The following is a 23238-nucleotide window of genomic DNA, read 5'->3' as shown; positions in this document are numbered from 1 at the left end:
CTGCAGTTTTTTCTTTGGTGGGGGTTTGTGTGTGTGTTGGGTGGATTTTTTGTTTGTCTGCTTTCTGTTGCTGTTAGGATTTGTGGGTTTTGGTTTGGTTTTGGGGGGGAGGTGTTGGGGGATTTTTTTCTTTTTGTCCCAAGGACAGATGATTCCTTTTAATTTATATATGGCTTGAGTTTGAACAGGGTAAAGATCATATAAGTAGATACCTGATGAAGGGGAAAAAAGGTCAGATTTGACAAGTAAGAGCACAGGGCTTATAAGCCTGTATTTTAAATTTGCTGATGCAAATCAGTAGTACCTGGTGTGCTTGAATCCAGAATAAAAATGGAGACATCTGTTGACCTGTTTGGTGTCCCTTATGGATTGTGTTGATACTGAGGAGGCAAAACAAGGTGGTTTGGTTTTTGTTTTTTTTTTAAACTTCCATTTTTTTCCCTTTGAGTTTCTCAGGCTAATTCAGTAATATCTGATGTGAGTTGTAGGTTTGTGCTTTTTCTCCAATCTTTTTATGTCTGTCACTGAAATGTATACACAACTGAAACGGATTTCTGTATGGGATGTGTATCAGACCTATTGCTTTGTATTTTGATTCAAAGGCCTGTCTGTTTAGGCATCTACCAGGAAAGATTCCTTCTGTCAGACATCTCTATTTGTTTGTTCTCTAAGATTCCATAATGAATCCGGTTTTGTACTATCTAGAATTAATATGAATTGTAGATAAGCTTTGTCAGTTCCTCCTATTTACTTTTCCCTGCAGTTGTGATAGTTTGCCTTTGATGTCATAAATGTCATAAGCTTAAACACCTTAAAAATTCATTCCAGGGAGTTTATCAAGTGAATGCTTAATATCCTCTGGTTTTGTGGTGGGTTTTTTTGGTGGGGTGTTCTGTTTTCGAGTCAGCTGTGTTGTTTATGGCACATTCTGTACTTGTGTTTTCTCTCCAGTGTGTTGAAAGGACAGTATTTATATCTCATTAATTAATTAAAGTGCATTTAATTTCTTATTGAAGTGTTGGTTCTGGTTAAGGCTGGTGCTGGTCTCTTCTCACAGGTAATTAGTGATAGAACAAGAGGGAATGGCCTGAAGCTGTGGCTGGATAGGTTTAGACTGGACATTAGGAAAAAAAAATTCCCAGCAAGAGTGGTCAGGCATTGGAATGTGCTGCTCAGGGACGTGGTTGAGTCACCAACCCTGGCTGTATTTAAAGGTCATTTGGATGTGGTGCCTGGGGATATGGTTTAGGCATGAACCTTGTAGAGTAGGGTTATCAGTTGAACTTGGTGATCCTGGGGGTTGCACCTCGAGTACTGTGTCCAGTTCTGGGCCCCTCAGTTTAGGAAGGATGTTGACTTGCTGGAACGAGTCCAGAGAAGGGCAACAAAGTTGGTGAGGGGTTTGGAACACAAGCCCTATGAAGAGAGGCTGAGGGAGCTGGGATTGCTTAGCTTGGAGAAAAGGAGACTCGGGGTGACCTTATCACTCTCTACAACTACCTGAAGGGAGGTTGTAGACAGGCAGAGGTTGGTCTCTTCTCCCAGGCAGCCAGTACCAGAACAAGAGGACACAGTCTCAAGCTGTGCCAGGGGATGTTTAGATTGGATGTTAGGAAAAAGTTCTATACAGAGAGAGTGATTGCCCATTGGAATGGGCGGCCTGGGGAGGTGGTGGAGTCACCATCATTGGAGGTTTTCAGGAGGAGACTTGATGGGGTGCTTGGTGCCATGGGTTAGTTGTTTAGGTGGTGTTGGATTGGTTGATGGGTTGGACGCGATGATCTTGAAGGTCTCTTCCAACCTGGTTTATTCTATTCTATTCCGGTCTGGATGCTTCTGTGATTCTGCTTTGGATTTGTAATAGATGGTGGAGTATTTTGGTCATGAATGCAGATGAGATCAAATGCTGGATATGGTCTAAAATACTTTCAAAATCTCTTCTGAAAATGAATTCTATTATTCTGAGGAATCTTCATGAAGTGCTCCTCAGAAGGTTTAAAAAAAACCCCCAAACACATGTGAGCTGTGGTGTAGAGGCATTTGTTCCTGCTATGAATGGGCCAGCAGGAGAGACAGAACCAAATAGATGTCCAGAAGTCATGCAAAAAAAAAAAAAGTAATTAGCAGGTACATTGTAACTTAGATATTTGCTGAATCACAGATTCTCTTTCAGATAAACTACTTTGACTTGATGCCTCATGTAATGGAGATCATTAATTTTATGCAGTATTTTTTTTTTCAGTAAAAGAAAGGATTCTTCTTTCTTTCTGCAGCTTCCCATGCTTTAAACATTACTGCTGTTCTCTGCCGCCTTCCTTCTTGTTATAAAGTCTGGCCAATAAGGAACATGTGTTCTCAAAGCAGACTCTGAAAATATGAGAACAGGGCTTTGCTGGCAACAAAAAGAAGGGGTGAAAAAAATGGAGAAATTGGAATTGGTTATGAAATGATCTTTTGATATTGGCAAAGTGGAAGGGCTCTTCCAGCAGGAGCAAAAGATGGACAAATAGTCTGATATATTTTTGTGTCAGATAGATTATTTCACAGTTCCTCATGAAATGACTTTCTCAAGAATAATATAATCCCACTGCACACTGCAGTGGCTATAGACTGTATTTCTGCTTCTGCACTATATTTTTTCCTCATTGTCTGTGCCTTTGTGAGAAGTTCACAGTGCTCCTTTTCATATATTGAGCTCTTTGCATACAGAAACTTTAAAACAAGAATAGAGAGTTTAAAAAGTTTTGTTTCAGTGGGACTCCCTAGTCTGCATCCCCACAAGAGAGACCTTGTAGAGATACCTGGAATTTTCATATGAAACTGCTGAAATATAATTTCTGACTTCAGGAAAATCAATAGACCGCATCTTCCTTCTTTCAAGAGTAGCATTTCCTTTTGTATAGAAACAAACTGCATCTTTCTCAGCTTGTGAAAGATCCTGGGTCTAAAGGGTTTGTGGAATGGACTCTGGGAATGACTTTTTTTTTTCCACAGAACAAGTCAATGTAAGGATCTTTCCAAGTTTTGTAAAAACTCCTGTCCCCTGAAAACCAGGCAAAATACACAAGGGATCAAATTTAAGGGGAAAATCCTATTCTGCTTTTAGGTTAACATTTGAACCGTATTGTTAAATATGCATGAACTCTCTGAATATAAATCATCTGCTGAAGGAAAGATGGCAAGTCAGATCTGACTTGCTTCTTCCAAGATTTCTTTCCAGGCAAGGTTTGTAGGGAGAAGTGAAAACATGAGCCTAAGTGAAATAGCTGAAAACAGCAGGCTGGATTTTTGACATATGAAACCTCTTGACATATGAAACAGCTATAAACTTAATATGCTGTGGGGAAATGTTCATATGACTTGGAAATTTGTAGACCTTTATCCCCAATTACACATTATTAAAAAGGCAAAGTGGGAAACCAGAAGCAAAGACAAGGCTCAATCAATGCAGAGGTAATCCCATGTGCTCCTCTAGTATCCCCCAAAAGAAGTTAGCACCCTTGCCAGACAAACCCGTTGCTGCGAGTTAGATAAAACAATCACTCTCACATGGTTTCAGCTTCCTCTTTGCTTTGAAACATCTAACACTAGTGGTACGCTCAGATCAGGAGAGAGAATAAATCAGTTAATGAGTAATAGTGAGGAGCGTATGCTTTCCCTCTGGAACAAAAGCACTTGGGAATAGTGTGTTAGCAAAGGTGGTTTCTGGTGCTGGCTTGAAGGTGAGATTATTTCACAGGCAAAATAAAGATTGAACCCGAGAAATTCAATAACTGAAAATGACTGGATTATGTTTAGTATTTCATATTATAGTTCCATATATTGGAAAGATGGTGGGTTTCTCCTGTTCTTTCATCTCTGGTCCCATGGATAAAGAGCCTATATAGAAACAATAACAGCTTTTTTTTTTGTGGTGGTGGTTTTTGCCGTTGACTTCAGCAGAAGGAACATTTGGTCTTTTGACAGAGAATAGCCTTTAAATCTTGCAGGCAACTGTATCAACAATTACCTTTCCAAATGGAAAAATACAGCTTTTCTAATGTAACAGAAACAACCGTGGATTGTAGGCTAGGTTTTATTTCTTGATTCCAGATATCAAACAAATTGAAGCTGACTTAACAACTCCATCCCCCTTGTTCATACTTCAATTATAAAGGAGACATTGTCCTCTGTTAAGCTCCTGTCAATTACTGTTTCTTTTTCAAGGCAAAAAATGCAAGGAAAACAGCTGATAGCCCACAAATATCTGATCATCAGGCTGCTGAGGTAACTAATGTAAAAAGGGTGCAAAGCCAAGAATTCATGTTCATCTACTTTTTGATGCAGCTGTAGACTGAAGAATAATTTATGTTGCCCTGCTTTTCCCAATGCCTTATATTTATAAAGATTATAAATAAATTGTGGCTGAGCATGGAGGTAAATTAAATGTTCAGATGTAGTGACTTTAAAATGTATTTATGGAATTAACTTTCTCTATGATATACGTGTGCCAGTGTATTATGAACTGGTAGGCAGTTTACTTCCCTACACATCTGTCAGGAGATCACTTCCAATCTTGCCAGTTTATTTTCTTCACAAAAACTTCCTTCCTTATAGCTGCTATGAGACCATCCATATAAAGTCTTTAAAAGTTTTCATCCAGGTTTCCCTCTCTGTAAGGCCATAGGAAACATCACTGATTCCTGTACCTCCTTGTAATGTGTTGAGTGATTTGTTGGTGAAGCTAATGCTGGTTCCTGTTGCGCTGGTGACTCTTGTGAAGGGGGATGGCTTTCCCTTTGAAATTACTTGATGACAGTAATACACTCATCATAAAATCCCTTTTTCTGGAAGCCAAATTGCAGAAACCCAGAACATGTACATGGCAGTAGATTGTTACATGAGTTTACAAGCAGTAATATCCTGGAATATGGGTCACACAAGGACAAAGGTGGTGAACATGTTCCTGAACAGATCCACAACCACTTCCCTCCCAAACAGGGAGGGTCCCACTTGCTATTTTCTCACTTTAAGGTAAAAAAGAGGAAAAGACAGGGTGAATTCCTCAGCTGGGGCTGCCACCTCCTTCTTGACCTGTCATTGCTTGCTAGATTTGATGCTCCAGTCGCTCTGAACCTGGGAACATGATTCATTTAAACTTTTAAAGAGAGATAATGGCAATGTAAATAAATTTTACAGTAACCCATAATGCTTTTAATAGTGTGAATGTTGATAGTGTTTTTCTACAAAGTCCCAGGGCACTTTACAGCTATGCTATTAAAACAGAAAAACACATAAAATGATAGGAGCTGGGGTGGGGAAGGGGGCAGGGACTCTAATCCTGTGTGAATCTGTGAAATGTAGGTCAGGGCCTTACTTGTTCTTGGCATCTGGCTAAGCTTATAAACAGATGTGTGTGCATAAAATAGTTACTGTTTTGTGGATGTGAGCTAGCACTCCAAAGCAAATTTATTAATCATTAACAACCCCTCTGTACTGGAGCTATTCAATAGACAGTGATTCATCATAAATGGTTTCATAAATCTTCAATGCAGAGTTTGAAAGAGGGCTATGTCCAGAAAATTGAAGTAAAAGCAGAAGTCTGAGTGACTGTTCTTATGACATAAGTGTATGTTTCCATGTGTCTGCTAAGGCTCCAGTTCTGCAGTGCCCACTTGTGTGTAGCTTCATGTGGATGCTCTTCTTGGCTTTAGTTAAGGATGTATTTTTATGCTGCCACAGGGCTCTGCACACCTTTCTAGGCACACTATACAACAAACACTGTCCATGTATATCTTTGGTGACAGTCTTTCTCTGGCCAATGCTGTAAAATGTGGCTCACGCCACTGCAGTGTTCTGCATGTGCGAGATGTTAATTTCTTCTTCCGAGTACTTAGCAAAAACTCCGCTGTTGCCAAAACTTTTTCTCTCAGCTTCTCCCTATCCATTCCACGTCTGATCTAGCAAGTCCTGTGTTAGTGCCTAAATATGCAATTTAGCTGCCTCTCATAAGATCCCTCTGCAGAATTTTTAATACATACTACAGTTTTGACTTGCTGTAGCAGAGCCTTGATGGGATATGCAAGAATACTGACAGAAAGGGGATAAGTCTTTTCCAGGAAGGTCAGGAAAAAGAGAAAAGAGTGCTACTTTGAACTCCCAACATTTGGCAGCTGCAGTCTTTGGAAGAGGAAGGAGGGAAACAAGCACAAAGAATTTAATAGATTGAGGAGATTAGGAACTTCTGGATCAGCGAAGGCTGCTGAACTTTGATCAAGGACAGCAAACAAATGGTCTGCAGCAATGTTCAAGACATTAGTCATGAGGTCTAACAACTAGCAGAGGGTGGGTGAGATACCAGAAAGCAGACAAATTACAAATGCAGTGTCTGTCTTCAGGAATGATGCAGCTCAGCCACAACTTTTAATAAATAAATTAAAAAAACAAACCACATCAAGCTTATAAGCAACTGTGATAGTTTCAGCAACTCTAACATAGCAAGGTAATACATAACTGCTAGTGTGGGTTGACTTGATGAGAACATCAGTTGAGTCTAATTCTCTTTCTACAATAGAGCAGCATGTTTCATGGACAGGCAAGAAGCTGTGGGTGTTAGATACTGTTGGAGCTTTGAGGCCAGCCTGTTCTCATGGCATTCTCGCAAGTCAGGTAGGGAGCTGTCATTGCTGGAGTGCAAGAAAAGCTGTATTCAAGAGTTGTTAGCAATAGTTTGCTTCAAAGTGAGCCTGTCTTCAAAGACAGAGGTGGAGTTGTATTGGGTCACAAGCCAAACACTGAGTGACCAAGACCAGAGTGTTGCACAAAGGATGCAGAGAAGTCAAGGCTGACACACACAGCTTACAGTTATCTCTTACAAGTAACTCTTGTGCTGGTTAAAGCTTAGCTGAGTATACAGTGTTCAGTTTTGAGCTCTACATTTAAAACAAGTTACAGACCAGTAGCAGGAATGATCAGAGCATTGTGAACAAGATACAAAGCAACTGACTGAATGACAGAAACCAGAAGCAGTTTATAGCATGGAGAAAAGGCAAGCTGACAGAGGGTGCATAGCTTCAGAAAGCTTGAAGAATCTTAGCCGGTATAAGTGGCAGTAAGAAAGATTCAGACTAGACTTTGAAAATCCACAACCTGCAAACTTTGTAATGATGCAGATAAAGCATCATTGGAATAGCTTATTTTGAGGTGGCTGTAAAGTGTCATTAGACATGTTCCCAAAGAAGTTTGTTCTGCACAAACTGTTTCTCTGCCATCGCAGAAGTTTGCCTCAGACTCCTTCTCTGCTCCCCTTTGTGATCAATCATCTATGGCGGTCTACTCCTAGAACAGCATGCTGCAGTTCAGGCACCACTTAGGTGCCTATACCTCACCTGTGCCAACTTAAGGCTGTTGCTTCACAGCTGAGCTTTCACAAACAAAGGTGAAGCAGCAATCAGCCAGAATATCATGGGCGTTCACTGCTATGTGACTGCTACAGTGCCCAGTGCTCCTGTGCCATCTCATGAGTGGTGTGTGATCCACCCTTTGGGAACACTTCTGCCAGCCACCTGTGGTGGGGAATGAAGGGGAATTCAGCAATAAAAGGCAGCACCATGAACTGTCAGTGTGTACCCATCACCAAGAAGACATCAACCACGTGGGACACTGCTGGAACCTGGAATGGTGATACTTTTCTTCTTTTAACTCTGATCTTCTCTCACTTTTATCTTAGCTCGTCTCTCTTGCCCCTTACGTTCTCTTTCTCTAGCACATACTAGGTAAATTGTCTCCTCTGCCTTAAGAACTACTGTATGCTTGAAGTGATCTGCACTAATTTGTAATCAATAATTTGCTAATCACTCTAGCCATTTCGGTGTCAGTTGGCCTCATTCACTCCTTAGATATCCCTAAAGAACCTCTGAAGTCAGGTCACAGCAGGGTCCATTCTTTCCCTATTTCCCTATGATTTTAAGAATTACTTAAGGAAATCATAGTTGATAATATCATTTTGCTCACATTTGCTGGAGACTGATCACAAATCTCCCAATTCATTGTTCTATCCTGCAAGCTTGCATTGATATCTCCCTGCTAAAGCATTTGCAAAATGAATAAATAGTCTTTTAATGAAATGTATCCATGAAATGTAGGCCATTTCCTCTTGGAATTGAATTAAGTGTTACAAGTGATCAATAACTAGATTTCTGCATCTTCTGAAGCTCTGCTGTAGAGTTATATAAATAGTCCAGAGCAAGAGAATATGGCTGATATTTTATCACTGTGACTCTCTGAAAGCATCCAAAACAAGAGTTGGCTGTCTTAAAAAAAATTGTGACTGGATGTATTGATCCTGTCTTTCAGTTGTAGGTTACTGGGTCAAATTATGAGTAATGCCTGCTACCATATGCTGTCAAAGATCTCTGCAATCAATCCTGTTCAGATTTCTGTGAATCTGGGGAATATTTGTTAGCATCCATTTTAGATGGTAACAAAAGCAAAGGGTCAAAATCTGCAGCAACATAGGCACCTACTTCAATACAGCAGCACACAAGCAGCTTGACTTTTGATCCTGTGAGCATTCTCTGCTTGGACTTCTTTTAGTAGTCTTCCTTCCTCTTGGTCATGGGTGTGTTAAGTGACCTGCTCCTTATGCTCTATACCCTTTACATACATTAAAAATCCATTCAGTTTATAATTGCATGGCACTGTTCACAAGTGTCAGTACAATATCTGAATGTAAACATGAGGTGAAACTTCTTTTCAGTGAGGGTGATGGAGCACTGGCATAGGCTGCCCAGAAAGGTTGTGGAGTTTCCTTCTCTGGAGACTTTCAAACCCAACTGGATGCATTCCTGGGTGGACTACCCTAAGTGATTCTGCTTTGGCAAGGGGGTTGGACTCGGTGATCTCTTGACGTCCCTTCAACATCTAATGTGTTGTGGTACTTTGTAAACATGCCTAAACAAGGAATGGAAGCACTTCATTTGCTTTGGCTTGTCAGCAGTCAGGTGGCACTGCTGGGGCATGAGATGCAGCTTTCTGCTACACCAATGGGTCTGTACAAATGGACATTTTGGTGGTCTGGCACATATGCCTAGGGTTAGTCCTCTACCCAGGAATGCATTCATATTTGTTATAAATGATAGAAATAAATCAAATTTGACACTTCTGCAATGAAAAGCTTTTTAAAAAGATCAGTGGATCTCTTCTAGTTTGGGGTAAACATTGTGTATCAAAAAGGAAATACTTTGAAATAGAAAGCTTCCCATTTAACCAGGTGGAGCTTGAAGTTGTATATTTGTTAATTGTAAGAAAGCTGTCTGCTATGAATATGGTGGAATTCTAATATCCAGCAGTATGAGCAGTTGAAATAGCCATTCTTCCTTTTTTTTTAGGTTATATATGCTTTTAGATTTTCAAACTCCTTTATTGCACTGTTGTCCAGATTTTAACACTTACTGAAAACTCACTGGCCTCCTCTTTAGCCCTTGTTTTTAGTAAGCTGTATGATCCACAGTATAAACCAGTGTCCTGGGTTAACACAGCCTGCTCTCATGAGCCCCCTCTCCTCCCCTACAGACAGGAGGGAAAGTAATGTGAAAAATCCCTCTGGATTGGAATAGAGAGTTTAATGAGATGATGAGATGCAGAATTACCTTAACCTGTTTGCAGAAACGCACAGAAAAATGCAGAAGCAGCAGCAGCTGGAGCCAGTGACTTCCACCCACCTCCTGACCTGCAGGCAGCCCAGTGGAAAAGACCAACACAGCAAAACAAGAAACTCTAAGCTGCAATCAGAACAGGAAGTTTCTCCTTACAGTCTGAACTTCAAGCCCCATGATACTTTGGTCCAGCCAGCATTTTCATTTTGAAGCTGGCCTGATGGCAGTGTGGTAGTGAATATATTCATCAGCAGATTCAACTCAACTCATATCAACTGGGTCTGTTTCATCTGCTACTATCTGTTTTCATATTCCATTTCTTGCTGTCAAAGTAGTAACTCACTGTGCTAAAGGAACCCTGTTTCGATTCTTCCAATGCTGTGGTGCTTATCCTTGTTCTCACATCCCTTGTACTTGTTCGAAGAGGGGCAGGTGAGGTCAGAGTTGCTTGGTGAGAAGGATGGATGTGAAGGGTCTTCAGCACTGATATCTGTGTCTACTTCAGTTTTGTAGAACTACTGTATCTAATGACAGTGGACAGTTTTAAACTGTGGATGTGATTGCATTCTCCTTTGAAACAGCTTCAGGTAATTTCTTTTCTCATCCCCATACTCTTTCTCTCACTCACCAGTGAACAGGAGCTCTCTAAATCCTCTCTTGTCCTGCTGAGAGCACTCCAGTCCAGGAAGTCCAGACTCATTGTTACCATCTGACCTACCCAGCTGTCTTTTCAGTGGTTTAATGGTGTATACTGATGTGTTTTAAGCTATCTGACTATTAAGGACTGTCTATATTTTGCTACAGTGCTTCTCGTTTTCATTTCTGTTTTGTCGCTGTTATAACTGGAAGCCTTAATTAACCGTGTATTGCACATGTGCTACTTGTTACCAAGGCAATATTGTCTTTAAATCTGAGGAGGTGGATTTGCTTCGTTTTATCCCCAGTGTGCTATTCTGATTTCAGGTCTGCACCTGCTTAGCAACAAAAAGATGTCTTCAAGGGGCTAGCTGTAACCTTGACTTACTTAGAGCTGTCCTTAAAACCACAGCTCAACCCCTAAGCATTTAGCAGTAGGTCTGTGCTTTATAACAGCATTAGACTCCAGTGAGGTCTGTTTGTTTCTTTAAAAAGACATCTTTATTTTGAATACAAAGCAGTAGGGTAGGCCTTCAGATGGAGTATCAAACCCAGTTGTTATGATTTGTGGTTAGTGGGGTGGTATACAGGTACATGCTGCAATAAGTAGTTAGAAATATGTACCTTCTGTGGCTGAAAACTGCACCGTATTTTGCCTGGTGGGGTGTAAAGGAAAGGCAAACATGCCTCTCCCCTCACTCCCAGTATTTATTTTTCTTAGTATAGGAATAAGATTCTTTCTTCTTAGCTGTGTTCTGTCCATCTGCTATTTGATGCCATCAGCTGCCAGACATCCCAGCACATCCACAGTTACACCAAATATATTGTCCTCCATCTTACCTTATTCTGCCTTCTCCAGTTTACCACCTTGAGGTCTGTGCCTGGGAGAAATTCTTCACAGATGAAAAGCAGACTGTAGAAGGACATAATAATTATACTAGCAGAAAAATGTCAGCAGACTAATGTAAGTCCCCTATAGGGGTTTGAATCATCTTATGAAGTGAAGCCATTAAATAAAGCAAAATGTTAGAGATTTTGTTGGGAGTGACAGAAGCAGCCAAATGTTCTTCCTGCTCGATCTGTGACATTCTGCAATCTTTGGCTGAGTAAGAGCAGCAGGCTATCTTTCTCTGTCAGCTCACACGTAGGTGAAGGTTTCTTAACAGGAACCATGTCCTCACAAAAGTACTCATCAGGTATTTTATTGTAAATTGTTTAAAAGTAGAATAAATATCTGCAGCCCAATCCTGGGAACAAATGAGTTCAGAGGCACTGCAGAAGCTGGCCAGGATCATTTGGTCTTTTGCCTTTGAATGCAGGCTCAGTTACAAAACCACAATTACGAGGCCAACCTTTGCAGTTCTGTTGATGGCAAAAACATAAAATTGAAGTGCTAGAAAAATACCTAATGAGGTGTGACCCCACATGATTCCTGCAGAATTAATAGTCAGGATTTGCATATGTTTGTTTAACCTCAATGTTTATAACTACTCATTAATGAGTCTTTTGGAACACGCTACGCATTGTCCGTGTTTCACTGATGGAGAAATGGAGGCTCTGCTCACAGAATTTCTGTGAATAGGCTCTCATTTTTCTGAGAGAGAAAGATGTATTCTTTGACAAGTGTGCAAAGGCAAAAAAAAAAAACCCACCCAAAAACCCAACCGAAAAACTGCCTGTGAGTGGGAGTCCAGTTTTCTACCTTCTATCTCACTGAAAGACTGTTAGAAATGATTCTTACATTACATCAACCACAAATGACATGAGAATTTTCTTTAAGTTACTTCTGAAGCTGGTACCCAGGAGACTCTTGTTCATGCAGAAGGTATTTTTAAATTGTCAAAGAGGGTAACTTTTGTTTCATTCTCACAGTTCCTTTCTAATCTCTCCTATCTCTGCTGGCTCCAGTGTTATTATAGGTGAGCCTTTTCTGTCTGTTCCCCCCCCTGCCCAGTGCAGTGTTAATTAACTGATAATCGAATAATAGTCTTTGATGGAGTGGTCTATATAGAACAGCTATTCCTTTAACCTGTACCAGGTAGCACCAGCTCTCAAAAGTCTTCTTTTCTGAGAATAGTAAAATACCACCACAGTAGCTTGAGTTGAAACTTCTGGGTGACTCTTTAAATTATTATTATCTTTATGAGCTCTTAAATCAAAGCTATTACTGGTGAAGGTGTAAAAACCTTCCAGGCACTAACAGTGCCAGGGTATCTTGTGATACCTTCTATGCAACGTAGAAATAAAGAACGGGTTGTTAGGATGGTCTGCTGGTACAGTGTAGTTACAGCTGTAAATAAACTGTGTGCAAGGCTGCAGGTACAGAGTTAGGGGATGGTAGGAAATACATAGGAAGGATTGACATTAAGTGAGGACAGCGCTGCCCCCTGCCCTCCCTCACCCGCCCACCCCCTGAAACTAAAGTAAAGGCTTTATTCTTAGTCTGTAAGATGTTGCATCCCAGAATAGGACTGTGGAATATAAAGCTTCCTTTCTTCTTAGAGACTTTCTCTGGGCGTTTGGTTGCCATTGGAGATTGCTTCCTTTTTGTGTGTTTTATACCGGTAGTACCAGCACGGCCTGGGAAATGAAAACCAAGCTCTGTTCCTGTTCAGTTAACAGTACTTAGCAGTTTACAAGTTTGGTGTTTTCTTGTCTCTCATCTGTAGCATGAGGTTGTTTCTGCATTTTCAACTAAGGGAGCTTAGGGCTGCAACATCTTTATTGGCAGTGACTAATGCATAAGCCAGAAAGAGCACCATTTGGTTTGCAGATCCCATAATCAGCTACAGTCTAATCTCAGCCATGCTTGTGTCATCTAGTGTAATTCCACTCAAGCAAATGACTTTACTCTGGTTATAGCACGATGTAATTGAAATCAGAATCTGTCTCAAAGTGTACAGTTCTGTCATTAAAAAACCCCAACCAAACCACCAAATCAACCCTTCTTACAACTAAGTGAAAGATGTAACGTAACAGCCACCATGCACACTGGGCCCATAAAGACTGAGTATGACATTTTCAAACAAAACCTCTCAGCACTGTAACAGCCCTGAAACTGCAACGCTTGTGACAAACAAAACCTGAAAACTGACAGCTTGGAGTGACCTTATTCATTCTTTCCTTGTGGAAGAAGGTTGAATTGACATAAAGACCTTGTGGTTTTGGTTGTCTGCTCAGAGACAGGACAGTCTCAGCTAGCTTCTAGTTCCCATAGAAATAAATGACCCTAAAATGCACGCTGTTGGAATGCATGGTGTAATGCACAGGATAAAATGCACAGCCTTAGTTAGGACCTGCTGCAACGAGCAGCTCAGCAATGCAGAAGCAGTCTGAAACAGATTCTCCTATGCTTGGACTGAAAGGTGTTTCCATTACAAACTACATGTAGCAGAATATAGCTAAATAAGAAGTGCCTACGTCATACACTGCAGCTAGATATATTCCTGAAGCGCTTTAAACTAAAAAGCCTTTATAATTCTAAACAACCCATATGTCTGTCAAAGCTGTCATTGTGCTGCAGCAAGCAAAGGAAACAAAACTTAATTTGTAATGAAGCTTCCTCCAGCTGAAAGCACAAGTCTTCCCTGTTCTTGTTTAAGCCTCTGTTTGCAATTGCAGCTCTCTCTCTCTCATTCTTTATAAAATGCTTTGCATTTCCTTTTGCATCACATCAAGTTGATTTTATGGCAAACAATCTCTGTTTTCTGAAACACACAAAAGAAATATAATTATTTCTGGGTGAAGGGGAGTTGGAAGTAAACTGAACACGAGGCTGTAATTGGTTTTGGGCACTGGTGCTGAGAAGATTTTAGCCACCTAAGCAAAAATTACCATTAATTATAAATGGAAAGCTTTGTAGTGTAATTCCAATACCAGAAGGAAAAAGCGATGCCCTACTACCAAAATCAGAAATGAACAGTAGTCAGCAGATGACCTTTTTGGTAAATAAGCCCCCCTGATTCACTAACAGTACATAACCAAAGAAATGTTCCCTTGCTTGAATTTTCAGAGTTGTTGAAGTGGCAAGGTGAGATTTTTGGATGTTTAGCTTTGACCTCATCCTGTTCCTACTGTAATCAGTGGGGGTTTTGTCATAGAGACATAGAGAGCCTGCCCCCCTGCATCAGGACTTGTTCCCTCAAAAGAAAAGAGGAGGGCAATTGTTATTGGTGATTCCCTCTTTAAGGGAACAGAGGGCTCCATATGTTGGCCAGATCCTTCCCACAGGGAAGTCTGCTGCCTCCCTGGGGCCTGGATCAGAGATGTTACCAGAAGGCTGCCTAGTCTGGTACAGCCCTCTGATTACTATCTGTTAATAGTTGTGCAGTTAGGGAATGATTTTGTTGAAACCAGAGGCCTCAAGGCAATGAAAAAGGACTTCAGGGCTCTGGGAGAACTGGTTGAGGGGTCAAAGGCACAGGTAATTTTTTCATCAATACCTTTAGTTGCAAGAAGGAGTACTGAAAGGAACAGGTCAGCAGGTATAATTAACAAGTGGCTCAGAGGCTGGTGCTATCAAAAGATTTGGTTCATTCCATTCTGTTCCATTCCAGCCAAAACAACATGTTGGCAGATCCTCACATCAGTGTGCCATGCTACTCCCTACAAGTCAGCCTGCTCCAGTAAGTTCAGCTGTACCTGTGCAGAGACGTGGGGCTCAGAACTGACAGCAATAGCTACCCAGCTTCCTTTTTTCATGTGGACTAAGTGTTTTCAAACTTGTTTGTTTTGGTGCTTTTAATGTACAATTGCTTTCAATTACTTTTGATATAAGTGGCACTACAGGCAAAGGAGGCTGGCAAGATCTGGTCCTCATTGCAAACATTTCACAGTTGTAATCAACTAAATTGCCCTGTGAAATTGTTCATTAGATAAAAATTAATAAGTCCCATAAATGAAATCCAGTGCACTGTTAGGCTGTTGACATTAAATCTGGCATAAAAACATAGTTGTAAATGAAGTCATTTATAAACACATTGATTTGGGGCCAAATCTTGAGATTCTTCAACAATTTTTAAACCAGTGTCACTGTGGAAAATCTATTGAATGGGAGTTAAAATAGTGGGCTAAGTTATAGCTCTGCAAGCTATTTGTGAAGATTTAGTTTACTTTTGCTGATCACCCACCTGCAGCATGTGGGAAGAGACCCCCTCAAGGTCCTGAGGAGGATGGACTTCTCTATTTCTCTATTTCCCTGTTTCTGACCACACAAAGAACCTAATATGTAAAATAGTACAATTACAGTGACTTCTGCACAGAGCCACATGTCTGGAGTCTTGGAGTCTCAGTCTGGGAAGGTAATATGGCACTGAAGCTTGTAGATTATCCAAGATTAGTGGACAGCACCCAGCACTATAATTCCTTCTTTCTTGCTCTCTCATTTGGGTCTCCCAGAGATTCAGGTTTGCAATGCAGATCACTACTGACTGTACTTTTCTTCACTGAATATTGCCAGGTTTCTTTATGTGATGTTGTAACAGACCTAGGGTTGCTTCAAGTTCTAGTTGAGTGAGAATGATGGTGAACTGAAGGCAAGTGTTTAGCTGGGATAGTAATAAGAAGAACATTATTTTCTTGTTCATTGCAGGATGAAACCAAACCAACAAAACAATACTTTTCAAATCAATGGAGTTATTTCACAATTATATCATCAGCTCTGAAAAACAAACTGAGCCTCAAATATCGGGGTTTCATAGACTCTTGAGACAAAAATAAATGATTAAGTGGTGAGGAGTTGTTTCAGACTAATTAAAGTTAGAGAAGGAGTGATTCTGTAAACACAATTTCAGTCTATCGACAGATGGGAAAAATGGAGAACAGGTTGTAAAAGTATAAGCTAAAGCATTATTAATATTGTACTGTTACTGAGCCAACTTGCAGAGGAGCTGAAAAAACATCCTATTGGTTAAGTAATCACTACACATATGCTTTTGGAGAGCAATACTTTGAATTTTCAAAGCTTTTATATGTCAGTTCTGCTAAAAGGATGAAACTGCAAAAATGCATGGGTAGCAAGTTTAAAGCATTAATAGCAATGTCAGATTCACTTTAAGGATAATCACAACTCCTTTTACATCCAGTAGACCTAGTAGTCTCAGATATGGAAATAAGACTTTTGACAACTGAAAATGTTTGAGAAAGTGGAAAAAGGCCAAAGAATACTGTAAAATATTTTAAACCTGTGTAGTTATTTCATGACTTGGGTTTGAGTACTATATTCTGTGCTATACATATGCCATACTGGTGGCCTTTAAAAGTGGTTGCATAACCATTGTAGCCTCCCTTTCTTATGATGGTAACTGGTACTTTTGTGTGTATCTATGTACATCTATCTGTTTGGAGTTTTTTTTTAGTAGTAGTGCTGCTTATTCTAGGAGAGTATGGAGATACGTCTATTCCCGATACTTAAAGTATCCTAGAGCTCTCAAACTAGCCACCTGGAAGTCCTGACAGAGTTGTATTTGGGATAATAACATTGAACTTTGGTTACATCTGCATTATTTAAATATGCTTTTAAATACATAGACTTTGGCTGTGTGACACAAGAAATACAGACAGGAGACAGTCTTTCATCTATGAGCTCTTGTATAGTTCTGTTACATCTATATTCTAAAGGGTGTTCACAGATGAGCAGCTTCAACTTGTTAATTATTAGTGAATAAGGGGAAGGAGTCTAGCTACTAGCCAGATGTAGTTTTAAGGTACATGATTTAAAGCAGGATGCAAAAGAAGAATTATTTTGAGTGAGATCAGGTTTGACCTTGATTTGAGTTTTAAGTTTATTAACAAACCAAGTCCTTTGTGATCCAGCTGCATCCTGAACACTCAAGGTTTCAAGTTGTGCTTCTAGAGAAGTGGGAGATGAGAAGGTACTTAACTGCATCACTAAATGTAAACATACTAAAATATAATACCAAAACTCTAGGGTCTTATTCAGATGTTTTGATTAGTGGTGATTAGTGGGACTACTCATAAAGCTATGTCTGGTATAAGAGGTATTGATGGAAACTGGGTCAAGGCAAGAAGCTTTTAAAAATCCCATGAAGGATCTATTTGCACAATATTAATATTTGAGGTTTGTTTCTGGATACCAGGTTTCACTGCCTAAAACCTGCAATAGGTGACTTCAGATTTCTGATTACATGGAGACAAATCAGGCCCTCCAAAAGTCCCCCTCTCTCCCCCCCCACCCCCTTCCCCCCCCCGCCAATTGCATCTACTATTTTATAAGGAAATTTACCTTTGTGACACAGCTGAATTAAGGACAACATTGTTTAATATTATGGGTTGCTCCAGTCTAAAGAGGAGACATATCATGTGTGAATGTGTCATCTTTGAATCCTCGTACTAACATGGGAAATAAGAACAGCTGCTAGATCACTGAGGTAAGGTGAAAAAGACAAAGCACCTCAGTGTCCCAGACTGCCAGTACTACAATATTTGTGGTTTATCTGTTTTAATGTTTTCATGTATTCTCTTCTTGTTATTCAGTAAGGGCCCCTTGTACCTAAAGGAGGAAGAAAATATCTTCACACTGTTAAGCAGCCTCCAAATGCAGGAATATTTTCTCATTATATGTATTAAATATATTCCTTTATATTTGTAGAGCATCTTTAGAACAATATTTCAATGACTACTTGAGGTTCCCTGTAAGCTTGCTCAAGATGTTAATTTAACTCTTGATAACATCTGCTTTGATATTAAAAATCTCAGAATGGATTAAGAGAATTCAAATGAGCTTTTTAATTTTCTACACTAGTAGTATATAACTTTCTTTGACATTTTAACATCTTTATTTCAATGATTCTGTTACTTCAGACTGATCTTGGATTCTGTTCAAGGGAAAAAACCCCACAAACTGTCTTTGGAACCATACCTGTTTCTACCAGAGCCATTACAAGATTTCCCTTAGACATTAGTATAGACTGTTCAAAGAAAGTGAAATACATGTTTATAGTCAAAGAATGGGAAAATAGGAACTAAAGTTTAAGGGTAAGCACTTCTTTTGGAGATACAATGTCCCTCCCTTTTCCATAATGACAGGAAGTCTTCAGCTGCCCAGCACGTCTTAAAATCAAGCCATTTTTATGGAGTTTGAGGTGTCAAGTTGCACTCCTATTTACATGTATACCAAGAATTTATCATTGATATTTCATATGAATAATTACTTCTCTTATTAATGTCACTCATCCAGCTATGAAACTTTAGGCTGTGATCATAGAGTGAATAAGTAACAAACCCAGAAAGAAAGCATAAAGGTCTTTTCCTCCACCTCAAAACTCCTGGGCTTCTGCATTCTGGTTTTTGTCTAAAGCTTGTGCATGAGGGTGTGAATTTGGGAGCTAAGCAAGCTGACAATTTCTCTTCAAAGTCATCCCTTCTGCAATTTGTTTTCAGCCTTTTCAGTCTCCTTTGGACAGTTACAAAAGACAGCTTTATTATGCAGCTCTCTCTCCCCTATTTTTGCACATATCATTTTCTGTTTGTCATGTTTAGGGCACCTTCATTTCCTCTGTCTCACAGAAGCAAAGATGATTACATTAAATGTGGAAGTTTCCTCTCCTTACTTTTAGACAGCAAACCATAGAATTATTTTCCATTATTTTCCATAAATTTTACTGGAGTGGTTCTGGTTGAGTGTTAATGTGGCAAGACCCATGTGGTAACATAGAGCTACAATTACCAGCTGAGGAAGGCTAAACTTGTATTAATAAAGTGACTTTATGTTGTCCTTGTGAGATGTATTAGCTACTAGCTGCATTACAGCATCTTCCCTTCTGTATAAATCCCCAGGAAAAGATGTAGGAGTTGGAAAGGACTGGAAGATATCTTCAATCCTGTTTAATCACTATGAGTAAAGGGAAAGTATTAGAAAGACCCCTGAGGCTAATCCTGACAAATCACCCTCATTCTGAAAGGTAGAGCTGGTATGTGCAACTGTGCTGCTTTTGAGCTTCCACATATAGGAAAACCTGGAGCAAGTCTGAAGCTGTAAGCCTGGCTCTTAGACTTTGTGAACTTGATCATCTGGATGCCCCATTGAAATCTCTTATGGGATTCAGGTATTGCAGTGGTGAGGATTATGAAGGTAACCTACTGGCTGGAAGGTTAAATCTGCATCTCAGGATGGGAACACCAAATTAATGATCACTTCAAAAATGTATGTGACTTACCTTCCAGACACGCAGAGTGCTCGCCTACATCTGCCTTCCTATTCCCTTCATGTCTGCTCCAGTGCAGAGCCTCTCTTGCTGCCAGTAGTGCATTCTCCAGAGGGACTGAAGGTGAAGGGCTAATCTGAAACAACCATACAGATCTCCAGCTGAAAATCACATACTGCAGAAGGCACCATGCTGTATAGAACAGCTGCTCCCCAGCTCTGTCCTTTTGTCTCCATAGGTCCTCTCACCTCAAAGCAGCCATTGCCTGAGCCGAGCAGTGTGTGAGTCGGTGAGCACATATGTTGGTTTGGTACAGCGTGTGTGGGGAGAGGGCTGCCTTTCTGAGACACCACCATAGGTGTAGAAGAGGTGCCTCTTCTGCCAATCCATTTTTGGGGTACTGGCTTGTTCTGCTCCACCCAGTGCCACACTAGCAGGTGGGAGCATCTGCCCTTACTTTTGTAGCCATTGGAACAGTGATTTAAAGGTGAGATTGCATATTCCAAAATCACACATGTTGCTCCAGAGGATAGATCAAGGTTGTGTTTGATTTGAAGATAGAAACTAAGTATTTTCATGCACTGAACTTTTCAGTTTTGGGAGAAGCATTCTGGGCTGGAGCCCTGTTAGTCACACTGACTAGAGGACTTAAAAAATGCCTCATGTTTGACAGTCAGGTGCTGTCTTTGGAACCTCTACAGGATTTCCAGATTGCTCTGCATCCAACACTGCCGTTAAGGAGTAAAACTGTTGTTGTTCTTACACCAGTTTCTCAGGAGTGGTATTCTGAGTTTACTTTAAACATGTCTGTCTGAAACAAGAATTGTGAACAATCTTTCCAGAGCTCAGCCTTAAGCTAATCTCTGCTTATTATTGGGTTTTTATTTTATTTTTATTTTTAAATTACTCTTTTTGTTGGAGAAAAAGTTCAAGGAGACTGCAATGCATCTCACCTTCAGTCCTCAAAATTCAGTCAAAAGATGCCCAGTTGTTAGGATGTGATTTTGATTTCCTCGCTGGAAAATAGTGTGTGAAATAGTCCTTCACAAGGACATATTTTCCAGCTGAGGAAGCCCTAAAGAGTTTATTTCTAGCCTCTCTGTTCTCTTCTCACTCTTCCGCTTTGCCTAGAAAGGCCTCGCTGCACCCTTTGCCTTCTCTGCACCCAAGTTTAAGACCTGCTTTGAAACTTGTACTTCAAAGGGAAGTTCTTCCACCTCTGCTTGCACATTTCTGATCACCTCTTTCAAGCACTTCATAAGGGTTAGAACAAGTTGTAAGTTCTACTACCTGTACAGTACACTTGTGATCAGCCAAGTGTGAGCCAGGAGGTCTGTTTTCCTCAGGTTTTTAATGCCCTTCTTGGGTGGACCCATATTTTGTCTCTTCCACTCAAGGTGACTTTTTCTAATGTCAAATTTATCAGGGATAATAAATAAATAAATCTGCTTTTCATTTGTTTACATATGTAAATGATCTGACTACAGAACAGTAGTAAGAAAGATGCTTGTGAACTTACTAGTCTAACTGTAAGCTGGTAACAGCTCACTGGAGACTTCTTATGCTGGTATAAACTGGGGCTTGCTCTAGTGACCTGGTAATCTACTGGCAGAAGTGGTTCTTCTGGATCCTTGTCTTTTTATATGTACATATAATTAAATAATGGGAAAACTTCCCTAGAAAAGCTGTGGAAAACAAGGCTGACCAATCCAGGTTTAGCTTTTGTTATGGCATCAGTGTGTAATTTGCTAGCCCTTGGTGCCTCTGTTTACATCTCTGTGCACCATATATCGATGTTTGCTTAATGAAATGCTGCTCTGGAAGATTTATGGCTGTACATTAATAGAATAATTAAAGGTCTTTGAAAGTCTCATATGAAATGCATGTGCCAGGTCAAGGAAAAAGAGTGGAAGTGAGAGAGGGGAGGTGATGTGTTGGCACCTATGACCCGCTTGCTGACCTGACATTTTGTGGGTGATGTCTCTGGGGATGCTGGAGGTGCACCCACAGCTTGCAATCCTGCTGGGAAGAGGTGCCTGGGGCATGTTTGTACCCATGGCCTCTCTCTGGGCTTTCACCCTCTGAGGGAGCAGCCTCTTGCCTTTTTCTTACCCAGCCTACTTGTAACAGGTGCCTTGAGAAATTCAGGGGGCTTGGAAGAAAGGGAAGATGCCTTGGGAGGGAGGCAGGATACAAAGGGAAGGAGAGAAGAGGTGGAGGGGAGAGAGAGAGGAGAGGCAGAAGCAGAGACTTTATCCTCGGTGGGGGGAGCAGACTGCATTCAGATAGGGCATTCTGCTTGGAGGGGGACCACGGGAGGGAAATCCGCACCCCAAACCTTAAGGCCTCCGAGGGCGAGGGGAGACCGGGGGAAACTTTCCGCGGCAGCGGACTGGGGCTGCGTCTGCTCCAGCATCCCCGGCTCGGCTAAGCGTCATATCTGACGTGGGGGCCGGGAAGGCGGGCAAGGCCCGGGCACACCCCCCCTCCCCCTCCCCGCCCCGGGGATGCCGGCGGGGACCGCCGAGCCCGGCTGAGCCCGTAGGGGTGGCCCCGCCACGGCACCAGCGTTGTGCAGGGGTGCGTGTGTGAGTGGGCAAGAGAGGTGTGCGCTACCGTGCGGTCGTGTGCCCGTGTGTTGTGCTGCCGTGCGGGTGTGTCCGGGTGCGCTGCCGAGCGGGTGTCCGTGAGTCCGTCCGTGTGTCCGGGAGTGCCGGTGGCGGGCGGCAGCGCAGCTCACCCGCAGCGGCGGTGCGGGAGGCGGCTGCTCACTTTGCTGACGGATAGATGGCTGGGAAAGATCCCGCCATCCCATTTGTGCTCTCTTCATACGTCTTTCCTCCGTGCTATTCTTCTTTCTTTTTTTCTTTCCCCCCCTCCCTTTCCAAAGCTCCCTGGAATCTTGCATTTTACAGCCTTTTTTTTTTTCTCCCCCCCTCCTTTCCCCCCCTCCCCTCTCTCTCTCCTTCCTGCTGAGGATACGTTTTGCTTGCCAAGTTTGTAGTGACACCTCTCAGATTCCCCCACTCCCTCGTTTTTGGATCTATTACAGTGCCCGTTTGTATACAGACGTGCCGGGGGTATTTTTGCCCCCCTCCCCCCCCCTTTTTTTCCTTTTTCTTTTTCTTTTTTTTTTTCCCGTTCAAGAAAATTGGAATTCTTTGGGAAGCTAATGGATACTGAGGAGAACGATCCTAAAAATCTTCTTTTGAATCTGTAAATGAGGCGTACGAAGAAATTCTTAAATTCAGCCATCACTTTAGCTTCATATTAGCACCTCGAAGTATTTATGATTGCAGAGCAGGTGCAAGCGAGGATTAGTAATAAGGTAAGGGAGCTATTTCCATCTTTGAGGCAGCAGCATTTGCTCAGGGTTATCAGCAGCTTCTCTTTCTTTTCATAGAATCTGGGCTGATTTATATGCGTTTTCGGTGCTGTTCTCCCGTCCTTCCCAGCCTTTTCTAATACGCCTGCTTGCTTTTCATCACTAAAACATACATTCCTTATCCCTGCCTGTGCTGTATTAAGGAGGTTTTTGTGCTGTGCACATGTTTTGGTTGTTATTTGCTAACTGTTTAAAACGACCGATCCTCTCTTGGAAACGATTTCTTATCGTGCTCTTTCTCCACCTAGCAAGATTCCTGAAAAGCCCCATGGAAAATTGCAGCGAAAATAAAAAAAAAAACCTTGTGAAAAATATATTAAAAATAATAATTTTGATTAGCATTTTAAAAGGGGAGAGAAGAAGTGAAAATCTCCCCAGGGGAAGACTGGGTTGAGGATGCGGGGGGTGGGGGGGGGTG

At 41.2% G+C, this 23238-nt stretch overlaps 1 protein-coding gene across 2 annotated transcripts in view; it reads left to right on the top strand.

Annotated features, from left to right (window-relative positions):
* Nucleotides 1–23238, top strand: part of NLGN1 (neuroligin 1) — a 479009-nt gene that overhangs the window by 28029 nt on the left and 427742 nt on the right. The window contains exon 1 of one of the 2 annotated variants that reach the window (XM_054166804.1): nt 22576–22763. The exons of the other annotated variant lie outside the window; for it this stretch is intronic. The gene's annotated coding sequence lies outside the window, so the exon portion shown is untranslated. Of the gene's footprint in view, nt 1–22575; nt 22764–23238 lie in introns of those variants that run through there. 2 annotated transcript variants of the gene reach the window in all.

This window comes from Dryobates pubescens, chromosome 13 (assembly GCF_014839835.1).
Source record: "Dryobates pubescens isolate bDryPub1 chromosome 13, bDryPub1.pri, whole genome shotgun sequence".
In the NCBI taxonomy this organism is placed as follows: Eukaryota; Metazoa; Chordata; class Aves; order Piciformes; family Picidae; genus Dryobates; species Dryobates pubescens.
The sequence above is the reverse complement of the archived record's forward strand: the minus strand, read 5'-3'. Positions and strand labels throughout refer to the sequence as shown.